The sequence below is a fragment of the Ambystoma mexicanum genome, chromosome 3p (assembly GCF_040938575.1).
Source record: "Ambystoma mexicanum isolate Mex_15411 chromosome 3p, UKY_AmexF1_1, whole genome shotgun sequence".
In the NCBI taxonomy this organism is placed as follows: domain Eukaryota; kingdom Metazoa; phylum Chordata; class Amphibia; order Caudata; family Ambystomatidae; genus Ambystoma; species Ambystoma mexicanum.
Window position 1 is genome coordinate 757,955,771 of NC_090925.1, and position 18,101 is coordinate 757,973,871.

Genomic DNA, 18,101 nt, shown 5'->3' on the forward strand with positions numbered 1-18,101 from the left:
AGAAGAAGCAAGACTACTAAACCTGAAGCTCTTGTTGTCACATCTCCCCTCATCGTAAAATATGAACTACTATGCAGGTAGATTCAGTCCACATGCCTTTGTCTGAGGAAGAAAGACGCCACCGGAAGAGTCAATAGTTATGCACTGCAGAGCTTCCTCTGCTTCGATCAAACAACTGTGCCATTGATCTGTTATCAAATTCTAGTGAATCCTTTGGCAGCATGCATGTTTTATCAACCCCAGAGAAAGAGCCTCTGAAAGAGCATATCCGAGCAAATCTACGATATGGAGTGATACTGTAATCATGAGTCCCCTGGAGGTGCGTCTCACTTTTTTAGTTGCAAAAAGAACAAAATGGAGCTCCCTCTGACTGGATTACTGGGACTTGAATGCAATGACTATCAAGGACAATTATCCATTTGCCTTAATCTTGAATATGTTGGCGGTCATGCGTGGGGCCAAGGTCTCCAAATAGCTCGGCCGGCGAGGTACACAGACTTAAAGCCAGTGATGAATGAAAGACGGCCTATAGAACACTATTGGGTCATTGTCAGTAGAGAATGATGCCATGGGCCCTTGCTAATGCCCCCGCCATGTTCCAGCAGCTTCTGGATAGAATCTTCTCTGATCTGCATCATCACACGGCCATGCTGCACTTAGAGGATATCTTAGTATTCTCAACCAACCCCGAACAACTTGCCATGCACATTCCCGAAGTCCTGCGCCTATTGCATCATCATAATCTCCATGCAAAGCCAGAAGAGTGCTACTTTGATATGACCTCAGTTCCCTATTTAGGTCTCTTCTTTTCTATGAAAGGGCATATCTATGAACCTGGGAAAGTGTTGGGTACATTCCAGAGCTTGTCTGTCTAGAAACCTTGAAACCTGCCGCCTTTCAACACCCTTTGTTGTATAGGCACCTTACAAATACCTAATAACATACATTTGAAAAATGCTTCTGGATAGAGAATATAGCAATTCTGTTCTAGAAAAGCAACTCCATCCCCCGAAATATGCATGCTTGGAATGTAGAAAATGACCCAGGGGCTCGCTTCCCTGTGGAGTTTTCAACAGGACATCAGAATTTACAACAGTTTTAGTACTGCAACAGTAAACAAACACAATAGGAGTAAATCCTTGCATATTATTTCTATCACACAAATGTTCCTGGAAACGCAAACACAAGTCGCATATGGCCATCCAGAAAATACCCTGACACAATAACAAATAACCTCCTGAAAATGATTGGCCAAGAAAACATTTGTATGCAAAATGCCATTGTTTCTTCAACAAGCACAAGAAACGTATTCACGGTGACCAGTAATGAACAGGCAATGCAAACATGGGAATTGATTTCTTGCCAAGTGTAATTATTTCAGGAACAAAGACTTTTCATTCCTACACATTCCCTACAGAATTGAGTCTTTCGAGTAAGTCAGGACTGCTTGTGAGCAGGAAATTGGGCATCAAGATCACCAGCAAGACCAAAGAAATGCATCTAGGGTGACCTATCTTGTATAAAGAGGTCAATGACAATATGTCCACCTGCGTAGAACGCATGCCAGCCAAAACCCCCAAAACACATTAATGCGGAAATTTGTTTCAGCCACCATCGCAATATGCTCCTTAGGAAATCCTTTATATGTACTTTATTGATGGTCTGTCACCCACTCGAGAACAATGTGGATTCCCTTATGAAGATTTCCACAGTGCAAGAGATAGCTTAGATCTTTTTGTAGGACCTATTTCGCCTACATGGAAAGCCCTCTGCCATCATATATGATCGTGGACCTCAATACATGTCCAAATTCTGGAACCTCTTGTGTAAATTCTTGGTCCTCCATTGAGTCCTTCCCTGAGGATTCTACCCGCAATGAAACAGCCAGATGGAAAGAATCAAGCACATTTTAAAACGAGTATTTGTTTTTCTCTCGCAACTCAAGATAACTGGGTACACATATTACTGCCAGCCTAATTTTCGTACAACATTACAAACCTCTTTGTTAATGGTCTCGTCCTGGATTTTGTTCCTACGGAATTCACCATAGGGCTTTCTCAACAGCATCCATTGAGAAGACATAAATACCCTCACTCGATTCCCTCCATTTAGAATTAAAAAGAAATAAAAAGACAGCCTATGAAGCCCTGAAGAGAGCATAGGACAATGAAAAGATGTATGGTGACCGGTAAGCACGGAGAAAATCCAGACTTCACAGTTGGGTATTGTGTCTGGTTATCGTTATGACACTTGCATGAAAATCTGGTACCTTTTAGACTTTTGCTTAAGTAAGTTGGCCCTTTTACATCATGCGCAAGATCAAACGGATAGCATTCCAGCTAAAATTACCAGCTGCATGGCACCATATGCATCCCGTGATTCATAGCAGTAGTCTCCAGTCTGATTCCCAGGATGTCAGAAGCCACCTCCATCCCTTGTGCTCAGAGATGGTGTACCCAATTATGAGGTCACCCATATCTATGATTCCCACTATTGTCGGGAGACACTGCAATGCTTGGTGTATTGTGAGCACACCTGGGAATCAGATCATCAAATACATGCTATTGCTTTGGTCCAGAGGTTTCATAGATTGCATCCCTGGAAGCCGAGTGGATGGCGAATGGGGGGGCATACTGTTAGTGCCCACCTGCAGAGGATGGTCCTTATGGCAGCCGTAGAGGCGATGGGCCACAGGATCAGAGCCAGAAGTGACTCTCTTGAATTCCATGAACATGGGCCCAACATTTCAGCCTTCATTCACTACCAAAGAAGCCCAAAGCAAGATGGTGGACTTTCACTTCTGGGGTAAAGTAGAAAGCAGGAAGCACAAGTTGCATTTATGTGAGGATGGATCTCATGCTTATGCATCACAATGCTCCACGTAGGACACCTCAGATAAGGCTAGTTGCTGACAGGAATGTTAAAAGAGGTGTAGTACTTGGGAAGGGTGGGGAGGCCTGATGTTTTGTTAAACATGAGCTTTAGGTTGTCTTCTTTAATAAATTGCCATTCAGGAAAACAGACCATCCTCATATTCGAAAACTGAGGAGAAAACCAGAAAGAAGGTAATTAGCTTGAAGCAGCAGGGAAATGTGGAATGCAGGGCGCATTTTACCACTGTCTTTCATCATCTATCAGCCCAGATAGCAGGTTCCTGCACTGCACTTATAAAAACAGGTCTTCAGCATGGGCCTCTGCTATAAAAGGATTTGTCGTCTGGGGAATACTTGTTGGAGAAGTAATGGTGGGAGTGCAGTGTAGGACAATGTGGCAGCCCCCTCTAAATTCTGAATAATGTCCACAGTGAAACTGCACGAGACTTTTCCCCAGTTAGCTGAAGGCTCTGTGAAAGCTAGTAGTGTGGCCCTACTTCACCTAAGCATTACGAGAGCACTTAGCAAACTCCCAGGCTCAGAGCGATGGGAAGTGACTGAAACTATACGCACCATCCGACTAAGATTTCTTTCACGTTATCCCTGAGGAGGACACTGCTTCATTGTCTCGGGGTGAACAAAGGTGTCTCACAGGAGCAGCGTCCAGAGAGATTTCCAGAAGATCCAGCTGCACAGCAAGTGTGAAGGAGCACTGTCAACTGCAGCACAAACTGTGGAGGCAATACAGTTGGGAAGACGTTCAAAGCACCTACAGAACTGTACATAGCAGAAGCAATTTTAAAAAGCTGAATGACACTTCAGTATTTAAAAATAGGAGAACCGATTTAGGGACATTTAGAGGCAGGTAGCCAGTGTAGAAATCTGTAGTTTAGTCATTCAGAGGACTAGAAAGCAGTGTATGCAACTCAACCTCAAGAAGAAGTGATACAAAAAATATATTGTTTTGAAAGCAACTCTTCTTACTGAGTAGCTATTCCAGAGACAAGCCAGCTTCCAGGTAGGAGCCAAACCCAATTTCTACATCAGTGCTCTGGGTGGATATGTTCAGTTGATGATGATACACCCTGGGCAGAAAAAGGCACGAGTTTTGGGGAAGCACAGTGGAGTCAAGCAGTAGCTGATCTTGTTTTACATCTGTAGATCGCTTATGTTGCTAAATGTTTCTGATTAGTTCTTTTGTCCCATTCCCCTTTCCCCCAGAGGTGTTCCGAGGGCAAGAGATCATTAGCACGATTTCAAACTAGATACTCACAGGGGTCTGTGTGGCCAGCAAATTCTGTGAAATTCATTTTCCAGAGACATGGTTCATCGCAGTAAAAGGCCTGTGTTCTATGTGTTTCCTCTTTCAGTTCTTTGTTTCCAGTCTTGTGATGCGGCTTCTGGTGTCCACTAGCCACTGGAGATGGTGGGTTTTGCGGGCAAGTATGATATGATGTGGCATTTAATACGCGCCTGTACACAAGTGTTTCTAGGCGCAACAAGACAAGGAGGGGGAAACAAGGGAGGGCAAAACAACGACCTTACTAAGCCTTGTGTCATTCTGATTGCGCAAGTACAGGGAAAGGTGCTTTGCTTGTGAGTACTTTGTAGGTGATTCTGGCAGTCTCAAATATGATGCATGCTTGAAGGTGTAGACAGTGAAACTCCCTCAGAATGGGGGTGATCTGGATTAATTTTCTTGGCCGTGTGATGAGGTGTGCTGCAGCATGCTGAACAGCTTCCAGAGGGGCTGAGGCATGTGATATGATATGAAAGATTGATATGATAGATTATTTATATAGCGCCTATACATAATGTGTTTCAAAGTGCTTCAAGGCAAGGGAGGGAACAAGGGAAAATACAATGACATTCTTACAGGCCATGAACAGTAAGGATGTGCAATTAACGGTTTATGGTCATTTCATCCAAAACCATTGCATCCAATGCCACTCCTTCGAAATTATTCCATCTAAAAAAATGTCCATCCAATGCATTTCTTTTTTCTTTTGGAATGCCTGCGAGTAAGTAGAACATTGGCACTGTCTAGGTGGGCAATGACCGGGGCTCATATAATTGTCTACGTGTTTCTGCGTGTTGTGGACTGGGCACATGCCCATATGCACAGAAATCCTTACTCTGAGACCCATCTTCAACTCTCAGTGACATCTCTTCTGAAAACATCTGAACTCAAAAGAGTGGCCAGTGTCATAACATTTTTATCTTCAAAGCCAAATACTGTGGCTGTCAGAATAAGTATATATAGTTCATGGTTAGAAACACGTTTAATGTTAGGAGAGTCTTTTGAAAAATTAAATGAAGACAAAGCCTTCTGTGCATTTTGTAAACATTCTGTAATTAGTGGTTAAACGATATACAGCAGCTCGGAACCCTCATTGGTGCTTTTTGCACTCTTCCACTTTCTGCTACTAGAAGAGTTATTTGAAAAGAGTGCAGTTGGAAATAATTGTTATGATTATTTTAGGTTTTGTTCAGTAAGAAAAGTGTACCATTCTTATAATTACAATATATACGACAAGCGATCAGAAATGAACATTGGAAAGTTTGAAAAAAAAAAATCTCTCAATGTCCTTCCTGCTTTGGAAGGGTCGGGCGGGCTCAGTTTAAAACCAATGATCTGCTTCTTCTGTGAGTACCAAGGCAATGTTTAATTTTTCGTGCTAGCCACTGATTGGTTGGTAGTGTTGCTGAACCCGAGACTTTGTTACAGTATGCACAAGCACTAATAATTGACAAAAATAGAACAAATTGAATGCAGTATTAAATGGAGTATTAGAAGGGCTGTCCGAACCCTAGGGCCTTCCATAGAGCCCACTCACTTGCCTTCACCTCTCCGTATGAAAGGTGTGCCATTAGTGTGATTGTGGAAGTCCTGCAGAATGCATCCATTCTTGTATGTATTCAGACACCAGGCCAGCGGATACCCCTGTCGCTCTAACCCTCATTCTCTGTTTAATCATAAATAAACAGCACCCCACCCTTTCCAGATAGCTGTGTTTTTCCTCTGGTCACACTGCTGTCATCAATGGTTAGTCTGGCTCTAGAAAACAGGGATCAAGCAATGCGTTACGGTTGGAAGGGAGAAAGTGAGGATAAATTACAGAGGGTCTGCAGAAACTCCCATTCGCCCACATGGAGCCCGGGTAAGAACTAACACTTCGGATCACTGCTGCAAGTAGCTGTTTGCCTACACAGTTCCCCAAATATCAGGGCAGAATTACTCTTTAATGGCATCACATGCAGTTGGACAAATAGTATTTCGGATTCAGTTGTCCTAGGTTGGCATTCCAAGTTTTGAAATCACTTTGCCAAAGATATATGATATGGTAAGTCATTTATAATGCGCCTGTACACAAGTGTTTCTAGGCGCGACAAGCCAAGGGAGGGAACAGAGAGAGGACAAGACAAACGATCTTACTAGGCCTTGTAACATTCATATCATGCAAGTACAAGAACGAGAAGTGCAAGGGGAAAGGGGGAGGTTCAAGGAAGAGGGGAGGAGAAACAGGGCAGCAATGCTCAGAGTAAGTGAAGCCAGGGCAGCGCGGCTCTGGGTGGTGCAAGGAAACAAGGGACTGTAGGGTTACAGTTACAGCCCCTAAGTGCGTGATAGGCCCAGAGGCAGTGCAAGGGTGACTGATCAAGAAAGAGCCTGGTACCCAGTGAGACTCTGAGGGTAGCCAAGCAACCAGTCGGTATAGCAGACAGGTATGTCAGCAGGGAAGGGAGAGAGAGAAAACAGAGGAGAAGAGGAACGTTTTGAGCTGCTTCCAGAACTTCAGTTGGTCCGGCTCAAGTTTGAGAGGGGCAGGGAGGCCATTCCAGAGGAAGGCGCCTGCAGAGGAGAGAGAACTACCCCCCCCCCCCCCGCATTCTCTGCCTGGAGAAGCGTCTAACCCATAGAGAGTTGGAGGTAGCAAAGCAAAGGGTTTGAGAAGGAAGGTATTTTGGAAGAGAGCGTTGGATGTAGTGAGGCCCCAGCCCCAGAAAGCCTTGTGGACAATGCAAAGGGTCTTGAACTTGATCCTTGCAGCCACCGGGAGCCAGTGGATAGAATTCAGGGCTGAAGAGATATGGTCCACTGGGCTTGAAGCCAAGGATACGTCTTGCAGTCCTGTTCTGGATGAGTTGAAGTAGGAAGATTGAGAAAGAGGCTGTTGCAGTAGTCCAGCCTAGAGAGAACCAGGGCTCTGGAGACAGTGAGCTTCTGGGGGGAAGTGAGAAAGGGAAGAGTCCCTTTGAGGAGGTGCAGTGGAAATTTTTGGCAACGTCTGAGTTGTGAGGAGAAAGAGAGAGTGGAGCCGTAGGTGATACCAAGGTTTTTTGCCTCACAGGAAGGCAAAGGAAGAGGGCCCAAGGCGGGCAGCCAGAGTGAGGGAGGGAAAGCCGTATAACATGACAAGCTAAAGAACATCATTTGTCCGACCCCAGCATCAGCAGCACTACTGGAAATGTTGTTATGTTGGTGGTCTGTCCCAACTTTTGATAGTGAAAATCTGGTCACTATACATATAGGAGCTCATATTCCATGAGCACGTAGCGTAAATGAATGGCGTAAAAGCCTTTACGGATTCATTTATTTATTATTATGACTCATATTCAAACATTTGTATGGCAGAGAGGAGGGGCGGAACGCAACTTGCTTTTTTCCACCTCCACCTCTGCACCATGCAAATGCTCCAGCATTTGCGGCGGCAAGGATTTTCATGCCGGCACAGATGCTGGTGATCTCTAAGGAATCTGCCAGCTTTATGCCGGAGCATAAAGCAGGCGGACCCCATAGAGATCCATTGTACACGCTCTCTGCCACGCCAGCAGGGAAGGGAGCGTGTACAATTACAATTAAACCGGTTATTTTCATTTGGGATTCAGAACACTACTTAAAATGCCTGCATGGTAAGCAGTGTTCCCAGTTGAAATGAAACCCTACCCGACATGCTCGCATCTCGAGGAGGGTTTCATTTCAATTGTGAGCGCTGCTTTTCACAAACAAGAGTAAACGCTGCCTGGTATGCCAGCATGCCAGGCAGCGTTTACTCACTTTGCACTGTGGAGTGCAAATGTGAGGGGCAAAAGTTGGCGTACACACTTGTACGCCACCCTTGTCCCTTTACATTTGCACGCTGCAGTGCAAATAACAAAAATCTGGCGGCGGGGAGCAGTTTCCGTGTAAACGTAACGGCTTTCTGACGCCAAATTACTCATTTTGCCAACATGTGCCCCTACAGTTCCGGTTTCCTCTCTCAGCCCCTCCTTTCCAACAGTCAGTGAGGCTCCCATCCCAGCCCACAAATGACTCCAAAAACACAGCGAGGAAGAGAAAAGGAGAGGTAGTGGAGAAAAAGAAAAAGAAAGAGAGAGACAATACATGTGTTTGATCGGCATACAGCTAATTATAATATGAAGTGTTTGCTGAAGCAAACAAGCAAATGTAAATCACGTTGACAATCTCTGTGGTTTACTGTACTCTAGTGCTATGGTAAACGCATGCATTATATGTAATTGCCTTCAGGGCGTGGCTATTTCCATTCTGGCATCTCAGACTGCTGCACAAGGTCCCTCTTTACCAATAGGATAGTGTTGGAGGAGATGTTGTGTGCATGGGGATGAGAGGGGCAATGAGTAGCCAGTAGTCCTGGTTCTGATGGACACGTTGGCTGTCTTTGACGCTGTTAACCCCACTTTATTACTGGACTGGGGGTAGGACAGTGATTGGGAGCTCTGCTAAGGCTCCGCAATGGGCTATTTTCGATTTGTATGTTCTCATCATGTTCCACTAAGCCCCCACCGTACCAATACTGGACTTCTCACTTGTGGGTTCTCTGGGGTTGTGGCCTTTCACCACTTCCCTTGTCCTGTCCATCGTTTGGGTGACCAGTGCCAGTATCTGGAGATTTTATAGTGAGAAGCTTTTCTGAGCATCCAAGCTCAGGGAAACAAACTCTGCTGAAGTCTCACTTCCAGTCCAAGTGACTGGTCTGTGAAGAAAAGTGCCAGGATCCTTGAAGCAGGCAGAGGAGCACTCTACGTTTAGGGCCAGAGTCTGAAACCTTTGCCTCTCCAGATGTTTTGGACTACTAATCCCATCAGCCCTAGCCAGCACCATCATTGGTGAGAGTTTATGGGGATTGTAGTAAGGGCCGGCTGAAGATGTTTCAGGACTGGGCAGAGGGCCATGTCAACATGATGTTTGGGGGCCCCCTTGACTACAGCTGGTGAAAACAGTCAGAGGTACCTATGGGGTGCTTAAATAAAAATGAAGTTAAAAAAAAGGAGCCACGAAGTTCATTTTGGTCCTAGTCATAATTTAACAGCATGAACCTGGTACATTTCCACTGAGGTCTAGCCAGGTCCCCGCTACCAAATGTTCATCATTTGTACTGCGTGGTGCAAATGTAAAGGGCAAAAGGCAGCATGCTAGCGTGTACGCCACCTTTTGCCCTTCACATTTGCACTCCACAGTCTAAATGAAGTAAAAGCTGCAATTAGTTGTGAGCACCACTTGCCATGCTTGCAATTAAACTCTGTCCGACATTTTAGCATGTCGGACAGCGTTAAATGTACATTGTGAATACTGCTTACTAGGCGCGCATGGTAAGCAGTGAGCATGAAGGTAGTGTTTACAATGAAACTGCTTACCATTTCCTGTTGGAAAAAGCAGGCGGTTTCCAAAGGGAATCATTGGTTTCACGTCAGCATGAAAATCTCATGCTGGCATGACAGTTTTTGAATGCAGAGGGGCAAACTAAGGGGGAAAATGTAACTCCTGTTACGCCCCCACAATCCACCTTCAAAAACAATTAAAATTCCCTATAGCGTGAATAGAGGCGTTAAGACGGGCATAACTTCGATTTACGCTATGGGGTCTTCCAAAACGAGCTTCAATATGTCTGCTGAAAAGCCATTAATCGCTCTTTGACAGTACGGTGACAAAAAGCCGCTGCGAGATACTTTAAGATGCCGGATGGTGGTGACGGCCAGAGGCCACCGGCAAAGGGCGACTGCAACGTGTGCGCTGCAAAGCGTGCCGTTAATATCCTGAATTAAAGGAGTATGTCGCCGAGTCAAAAGACTACCAACAAGGGGTAGCTGTTTGCGGTTGGGAGGGCAGCAGGGCTTTTTGAGGGGGGAGAGGCTGAGACTTGGGCCCATTTCAACAGAAGAGCTTGAACAGCCCAAAGTCGTCCCTGGTTGAAGTCTAAAACATCTGTAGAGTCGCAAGTCTCAGAGCCCTGATTTTAGGAAATCTGAGAAGCCTGTCCCCCTCTCCCGGATCCTTCCCTATGGATTCGGTGTACTGTGTATGCTCCCTGGGGTATCGAGATCCATAGTTTCATTTGCACTCTGGAGGATACACGTGCACTATACTGAACGTCAATAGGAGTCAGACGTCAGATCACTTCACAGATGCTAGGTGGTGGTGTGATTTTTGGTTCCGCAACCTTTGCCAGCTTCCATTATCCTGGGGGGCAGAGCCCCATATGGAAGATGTTTTTGCAGCCTACTCTGTACCTCAAAGAGGGTCCCAGAAGGTATTGGCATAGGTCATTGCCACTGAAAGACAGCTTCACCTCACTGATGAGGCCCAACAAGGCTGAAATACGTGTATGGGGTTGCTGTCGGTACTCTTGTTCAGAGAGGAATTGCCATAGCATTTCGGTGCTGGACTGCCCATGTGGGCGGGACAAAGACTGGTATGCAAATGGTTATTTCCCATCTGTGAAAGGTACAGTAAGCAAAAAGCGTGTGCTGCAAACTCTCATCTCAGAACCGGTTATCATGCTGTGTTCTTTCTGGAGAGGAGCGCCTGCTACCTTTTTTGAAACGCTTAGCAAGTCATGTTACATTTTCAGCAGGGAGTGACTCTTCCCACTCCCAGGCCTACTGTACTTTCAGAGGAATGGACCTTACACGTGTCTGGCTCTTCTCTGGTCCTCAGGGACTGGCCTGCCATAGCTGCCATTTCACGGTCTCTAGCATGCTTTCAGGGGCACTAGCCTGCACTTGCGATGAAGAGTGGTCTTGATGTGATAATGTATTTATTTATTTATTGATATATATATTATCTTATCTCCCTGTTTCTAATGCCGCCCCAGATGGATAAACAGAACGCACTCACCCCAAGGCGGCGGCAGCCACAGCAGAAGCAACAGCAGTGTTCTCAGCTGCAACGATTGAGGGGAGATGTGGGAACTCACTCGGCTGAGGAAGAAGGGGAGAGGTAAGCGGGAATGAGGAACAGACCTTAGGCAGAAGGAGAGCGGCCATACTGGGGGAGCGGGAAAAGTGTGAGAGAGAGAACGTGAGAGGTGCAAGAGATTAAGAAAAGTCAGTGCGTCATACAAGGTGGCAGTGGCAATTAGGTCAGAAAGCGTTTGTGAGGGGAGAGAGCAAGAAAGAGAGAGAGAGAGAAAGAAAGGGAGCGATAACGTCACGTGACAAGGAAAGCAATAAGCGTGTGGCCAGGGAGGGGGAATGCGATCCACGAGAGGGAAACAGAAAAGACAGTGAAGTAGGTGGCAGAGAGGAGGGATCATAGCGGAGGAGGAGGAGGAGACAGGGGGATAGACGATGTGTTCAGGGTGATGTCCGTGAGAGCAAAGATAGAAACAGGGATGTAAGATGGAATGGTTAGAGACGGGTGTCGCAGGAGGTGGTGAGAGGGTAGGGAATGGGGAGGGAGGCCAGGGAGTGGGCCGAAGGAGGACCAGAAAGAGGCACTTAGACTCTGAACACAAAACGCGTGCTTTCTCTGTGTGACTCACCTGGGCATCCCTCTCTCAGTAACCATTTGAGCCCTGGCAGACAGCAGTGATGTCACAGACAGGCATTCTAGAACCATCGGGGAGGAGGGTGGCCTCAGCGAGAAGCTCCTGGAGCTCGACCCCTGCTTCTTCATAACATCAGGCCATTCCCATGCTACCAGTAGGTCCCCAGACGCTCGGAAGTACACCCCGAGGAGTCCCAGAGCTCAGCACTATGTTTACAAGAGTTCCCCTTCCAATCCAAGAACCATAACCCACATTCCATAGTGGCTGCTTCCTAACACTTCTCAGAACACGCACCAGTGGCCCTGGTTTTTCCACCCAAAGTGACCAAGTCCTCCACCTTCCTGTGGCATCTCAACTTCAGTTTGCTCAGAATTGAAGACCTTCAAGTAAAATCCAAAGCAGGATCACAGATTATCTGAAACAAAATGTGGGCGCCCTTGGGGACAGGGGTAACTGTGGCGCTCACTGAAGGCCTTCTTGAAGTGAAGGTTTACACACCTGAGTGCCAAGGACAGAAAAAAGAAGCTTGCTCAGCCTTCGGATGTACAGTCACAATGGCAAGTACTAGCACTAGTGCAATGACCGCCTAAATACTGATCTGAAACATAATTTGCTGCTGCATCCAACTCAGTGAGGAACCTGGGAAGGCGCTGTGGATGGTCATCTGACGCTTTCACACCACCTCGGCTCTGTGTCTAAATCTTGCTATCTGCAGCTCTGCATTCTCAAACGCATTTCCCTTACCTCTCCTACCCACACAGGGTCACAGGAATCATGGTTATCACCCTCTCCCACCCAGACTACGCTAATTCCCTTTACCTTGGAGCCCCTGCACATCAACTTAGAAAGCTCCAGCGGGTCCAGCACACTGCAGCTAGGCTCCTTCTGGCCCCTGGCCCCAGAGAGCACATCACACTGCCCCTCTGTATTCTCCACTGGCTCCCTGTCAGGTGACAGGCCACATTCAAAGCCATGTGGATCACCCACTGTGCCCTCCGTTGGATGGGCCCGGAGTGCCTTCAGCACAAACTCACCTGCAGCCAAGCTGGTAGAAGCCTGCGATCGGGTGCCGTGCTCCTCCCTGTGACCCTCCTTCAAATCAACTAGAGTGGGGGGATTCTCCTTCTCCACCCAGGCCTCCACAGTCTGGCCCTCGAATCCCCTTGGCATCCACTGCTTAGAGGATCACCTCGCCTTCCGCAATGCCATCAAAACCTGGCTCGCCCTGCCACCATCCTGATGAACGCATACCACAGTTCGAGTTATTTAACCCTCTGTCAGATATGCCGCAATGAACCCCCCTCATGAATTGCACTGAACGACAGAGAGAATAAACTTCAGCAGACCACAGGACAGAATCTGCGCCACATCCACGAAATCAAGAAACCAGCCAGGACAGACAGGTACATATCGCAGTCCATATTGATGGAAGATAGCCTAAGGCACGGCCACCCAACCGCACATCTGCTATCATACAATATTTTAAGATGCATCGCATAATACCGCTGCCATAAGAATAACAGCTATGCCCCATGACAAATATTCAGTCTAACTGGACACATAATGAGTCTCCTTGGCTCGCATACTCTCCAACTACCTCAAAGCACCCATCCACATGCCAGCTCGACATGGGTAGCTAACAGGGACTTGGCCACCCCTACCTAACTTAGTATTGGCTAAAATGCACACACATATTCTAATCTCCTCTGAAAAATGTCCCACACCTTTCACTTTGGTCCCCAAGGACGTTCACCTACAGCGCTTCCAGGCCATATCAATGGGAAAAGTCACTATAAAATTACAAATAACATTACATGAGCGCAATTTTAGGGCAACAGGCTTCTCTCTGCCAAGACTAAATTTGCACTCTTCACACACAAGCAACATTACTCAGACACTGCCAAACAACGTGGGATACCTACCAGCCAGGCTCAGAAAATTGTAATCAAGCAACTTCATTCATGTAGTAAAGATTAGCACCAAATCAACATCTGAAGATGACATAAGTATAGTCTTTAAGTGTTTATTTGAAAAGGCCTGCTCAGGGGGGTGAGTGATCCTGGCACCATTGACAACTTTCCTTGTGATCTTCTGAATCCCAGCCTGACAAAGGGGGATGCAGAGGCCATGGACGGGGGGGGGGAAAGCCTGCAGGACCCCATGAACTCCCCCCTCAAATCTACCAGGTGTGTGCACCTCTTCTGATCCAGACTCAGCTTGCCATTTGAAATGAGGCAATGAGAAGGCTTTTCCAGACGGTATGACCTACCAGATCAATAGAGTCCTGTACAAGAAAGACAAGACTCCTGAGATATCTGATGTACCACTCCCCTCCCCTGAACAACATTGAGACAAACATTCTGACCAAAATGCCAAAAATGCACGTTAAGAAGGTGATTGGCAAATGAACACAAATAGAGCAGACTACTTTCGTGAAAGATTGTTATGTTTACGGCAATGTCCGGCAACTTCAGACCATCATACCCCAAGCTGGGCGCTGAACAAAACCAATTTCACTTCTGAGCTGGGATGACCAAAAGCAGCGGATGATCCACAATGCACCCACATCGCCAGCTTCTTTGAGGTAAGGGATTCCATGCCAGATTCAGGGGAGGCCTGAAGGCCCTGCATGCAAATGCTTTCAAATTGCTTAAACAATGGAGTTGGAACTCCCTTAGTCCCCAGGAAACATCTACAAGCTCCAGTGGGAAGAGGGCCCTTTTCTTACGGTATCAGAAAGGTCCATAGGAACATTTTGAGTGCTCATGCCAGTATTAGCATAATTGACCTAAAAACATTTGACCTAAAACATTTGATCGAATTTGTTTGACCATTTTTTCAGTCAAATTTAATTAAATATACATATATATATGGGGGTGGGCAACGGTATATATTAGGTTGACGGGAAGTAGGGGTGTTGCTGGGGGGTCCCCCCTCATTTTAGACCAAAAAAAAGGTCAAATAAATTCGATCAAATGTGATTAGCTCAAATGTTTTAGGTCAAATAGACCCAAACCTTCAGGCCAGCCATCTTTTTCAACAAACTGGCTAGTGATTGGCAAGGGCCAATGGAACGGATAGCCAATGGTTGCACTGGTGAAATGATGACATTTTTATAACGTACGTTTTAGGCACCTGGAAAACAGTTTGGAACGTAACGGTGTGCCATCTTTCATAACTCTGTCAAATCATTTAGAATTCTACAGGGCAATTTCATTTAACTACGGTAGAGCCGTGGAATTATCTGTGGCTGAGGCAGTTCCAGGTGCCCTCCCTAGTCTCCATATGAAGGACCCCACTATCAAAACACGAGCTTGTGGATAACCTTCTATCATGCAACCTGGGTAGATGACGTGCTTTGAGCTAAATCCTCTTATTGTCATCAATGACATGGCCTCGTTGGAGAAATGCAGAGAGGACTGGTGCAATAACAAACACAGTTGTAGACCCTGCAGCCTTTTCCTTTGAACCTTTACAAGGCCTGTCAGCACCAGAGCACAGTCTACCCACGTCTGCCTCTTCGCTCCCATACGGATAATGTTGCCTCAGTGTGATGGCGACATTCCTGCAGGACATACATGATGACAATGTCTGTTTCCAAATACCAAGCCAGGCCCACCTGCATTGCTCGACTTCTCATTAGCACCCTGACCTGTCCTCCACTTCAAGATATCTATGTTTTGTGTCTGTTAGGAATTGCAGGGGTACCTAGCAAATGGGGAGCAAGCAATGTGTTAGAGGAGGATGGGGGATGAAGAGGGCTGAGTGCAAGCGTCTGAAGAAACTACTCCTAATAGAACCCTGATAAGGACTGTTATTTAGGTTTACTGAAATAACAGAGTGAAAGAATCTTGCTCAGGCTTATATTAAATTCATTTCAACACAATATTGGTTTAACGGCATGACTTGCTGTTGGACATATTGCTTATTTCGAGTTCAGATGACCTTGAAAAGCATTCCAAGTTATGTGATCACTGCCAAAGTTATGACATTACAAACAAGAGAACATCCTATGAGTGACCGCACGTCCCTGGGATACTGAATGGGAAGGGGCGAATCGGCTCGAAAAAGATTCAAGCCTACCTAAACAATGTGGGTTCGGCTCACAATATTCAAACTATTTTATTTAGAGCTAAGGTTTGAAATGGCAAACATTTTTCGAGCCGCTCGTACAAATGTAAGAATGTAATGGTTTGCACAAAACACAGACAGTGGGAGAGGAAGAGATAAGGAGAATGAGGGACAGGAAGAGTGAGAGAGGGAGGGTGAGAGAGAGCAGAACATTGGCGTATGATACAGCTGGTATAAACACTATTTCTGTTCATTTTGTGCCCTCCCAAAGGACACGTGCATAAGGATTGGCCAGTGAGTGGTTGGAGAGAGTAGGGCATCATTCATTTGGGCAAGGATGAGGCAACATGGTCAGAGACTAGATCTGATCAACTGCAAGTCACTTCAAAAATAAAGACAAGGAACAATGAAATAAAGTAATTTACTAAACAAGTGTCCAGTAGTCTTTCATTTGCCAAAGGACATACCATATATGTCAACACAGATGGGATCCTATGGCAGAGCAAATCAGTCAGTAGTGGCTGAGCCCGAAGATGTTGTCCGAAAATGTATAAAAGAAAATGTCAAATGCGCTTCTACTGCGCATTCGGCTGGGTCCACAAGTGCAGAATCCCATAATACCGAACAATGGGAGTGAGGGTTGCAAGGGTGTCCTCCGAACTCCTTGAATGGTAAAATGGGTTCGAGGGCTGCAGGGGTATCCCCCGCATCCATTACATGTATAGTAGGCACAATAACACACTGACGTCAGGAGGAGAAGGATGAAGGACGAGAAGAGGGAAAGCAGGTAAGTACCCAGCAAAAAAGTAAGTATGGGAAAAGGGGTAGCTGACAGGGGGGAAGCAGGAAAGAGTGATCTATTTGATCGCTGCGTACCTCCATTTTCAGATTCAGTATTTTTGTATCCAACATTTAGGAGCGTGCAGTACTCGCATAGATCCGAGTCCGAACACCACCGCAGTACTGCTAGAATCTACTAACCCAGTCTTGAGCACAGGGTGTGAAGTCAGTAGTCGTGCTACTCTGTAGCTGTCCTGACATGACATTTAAAGCATGCTTTTCTTTGTTTAAAAACATGAAAGCTATCTTCCTCACCACATTGGTTGAATAGGAAGGGCTATCAATGTAAAATCAAACACATAAACACCAGTAAACATCTCAAAGGGATAAACGCAGTTGAACAGAAATCATTTAGTCACTGTTTTATGACACTTGCATGTCACACATACAGGGTATCAGGTAATATTATCCCCACCAATAATATCGCAATATATATGGTCGTGGGGTAAGGCAATAGGTGATATTATTGGTGGGGGTAATTTATGGGGTAAATGGGACTGGGAGTTGTGGGGTGTCCCCTGCCCCTTTAAAAAAATATGGAGGTTGCGGGGGTGTGCCCCTCAGGTTCCATGGCTTAATATTGCCACAAAAATATGGCAATATCTTTGAATGGCAATATTTTTACAGGGATATTAACACATGGAACCGCATACAGGTGGGTTTAGTACCACAGAAGGCTTCATAATAAGCTACTGTGTCTCTTGACCAAAAAGTCAAAATCTCTGTAGAGGCTAATTTCGATAGCTCTTCTATCGAATTCTCCACCCATAGCAGCAGAGCTGCCAAGCACCATGTGCCAACTTATTCCCATACCTTTTTGGTCCATAGATGAGCATTGAAGTAAGGTTGACACCAACACCAAGAGGTAAGTTCCATTATAAACCTTCCCACCCCCTTAATTATGCTACAAGAGAAAAGAAACACCATTTCAAAAACGATAAATGGAAAATAGGGAAGGTAATAGGAAATGCATTACAATGGTTGTCAAAATACCAGAGCTCATTTTCAACCACTGCACCAGACACAATCTCTCAATTTGACCGGAGGCAACCTGATCCTAGGAATGCATCTGCCACTGGCAGAATCTGTTACAGCACCAGCAGCAGACCCCGCCACACAACCCCTCTGGTCCGCATTCTCTGCCACAGCCACCGCATTCTGCTCTCTACTCACAACTCCCTCCTCACACACACCCGCACACACTTCAATGACCAAACTCAACCAAACTCGAACTGGGACCCAAACTGGGCCCAAAGTGAAACCAGATGTGTCACTTGACACCGGCACCACGAGTGCTACTCTCTCGACCACTACCCTCCTCTTGTTCCATCGCGACCTATCATCCAGAACCACATATCCTTCACCAACCTTTACTACTATGCACGGAGACATGTACACACTTCCACCGTTGGGCACAAATCCTGGGTTCTTCACACACACACACTATCACCTCTCCCCCAAATGCAGCAGTCCTCAACTTTGAACTCGCCTTCCTACCTCTCATCAGTTCAAATTGTGAGCGACCGAT

The 18,101-nt window shown here is 46.1% G+C and overlaps 1 long non-coding RNA gene across 1 annotated transcript in view; it reads right to left on the reverse strand.

Moving 5' to 3' along the window:
- The window catches only part of LOC138580815 (uncharacterized), a 146,932-nt gene extending 135,405 nt beyond the window's left edge, over positions 1-11,527 (reverse strand). Inside the window, exon 1 of the long non-coding RNA XR_011304350.1 lies at positions 11,011-11,527. This is a non-coding gene — a long non-coding RNA (uncharacterized lncRNA). The remainder of the gene's footprint in view (positions 1-11,010) is intronic.
- Positions 11,528-18,101: the final 6,574 nt, after the last annotated feature.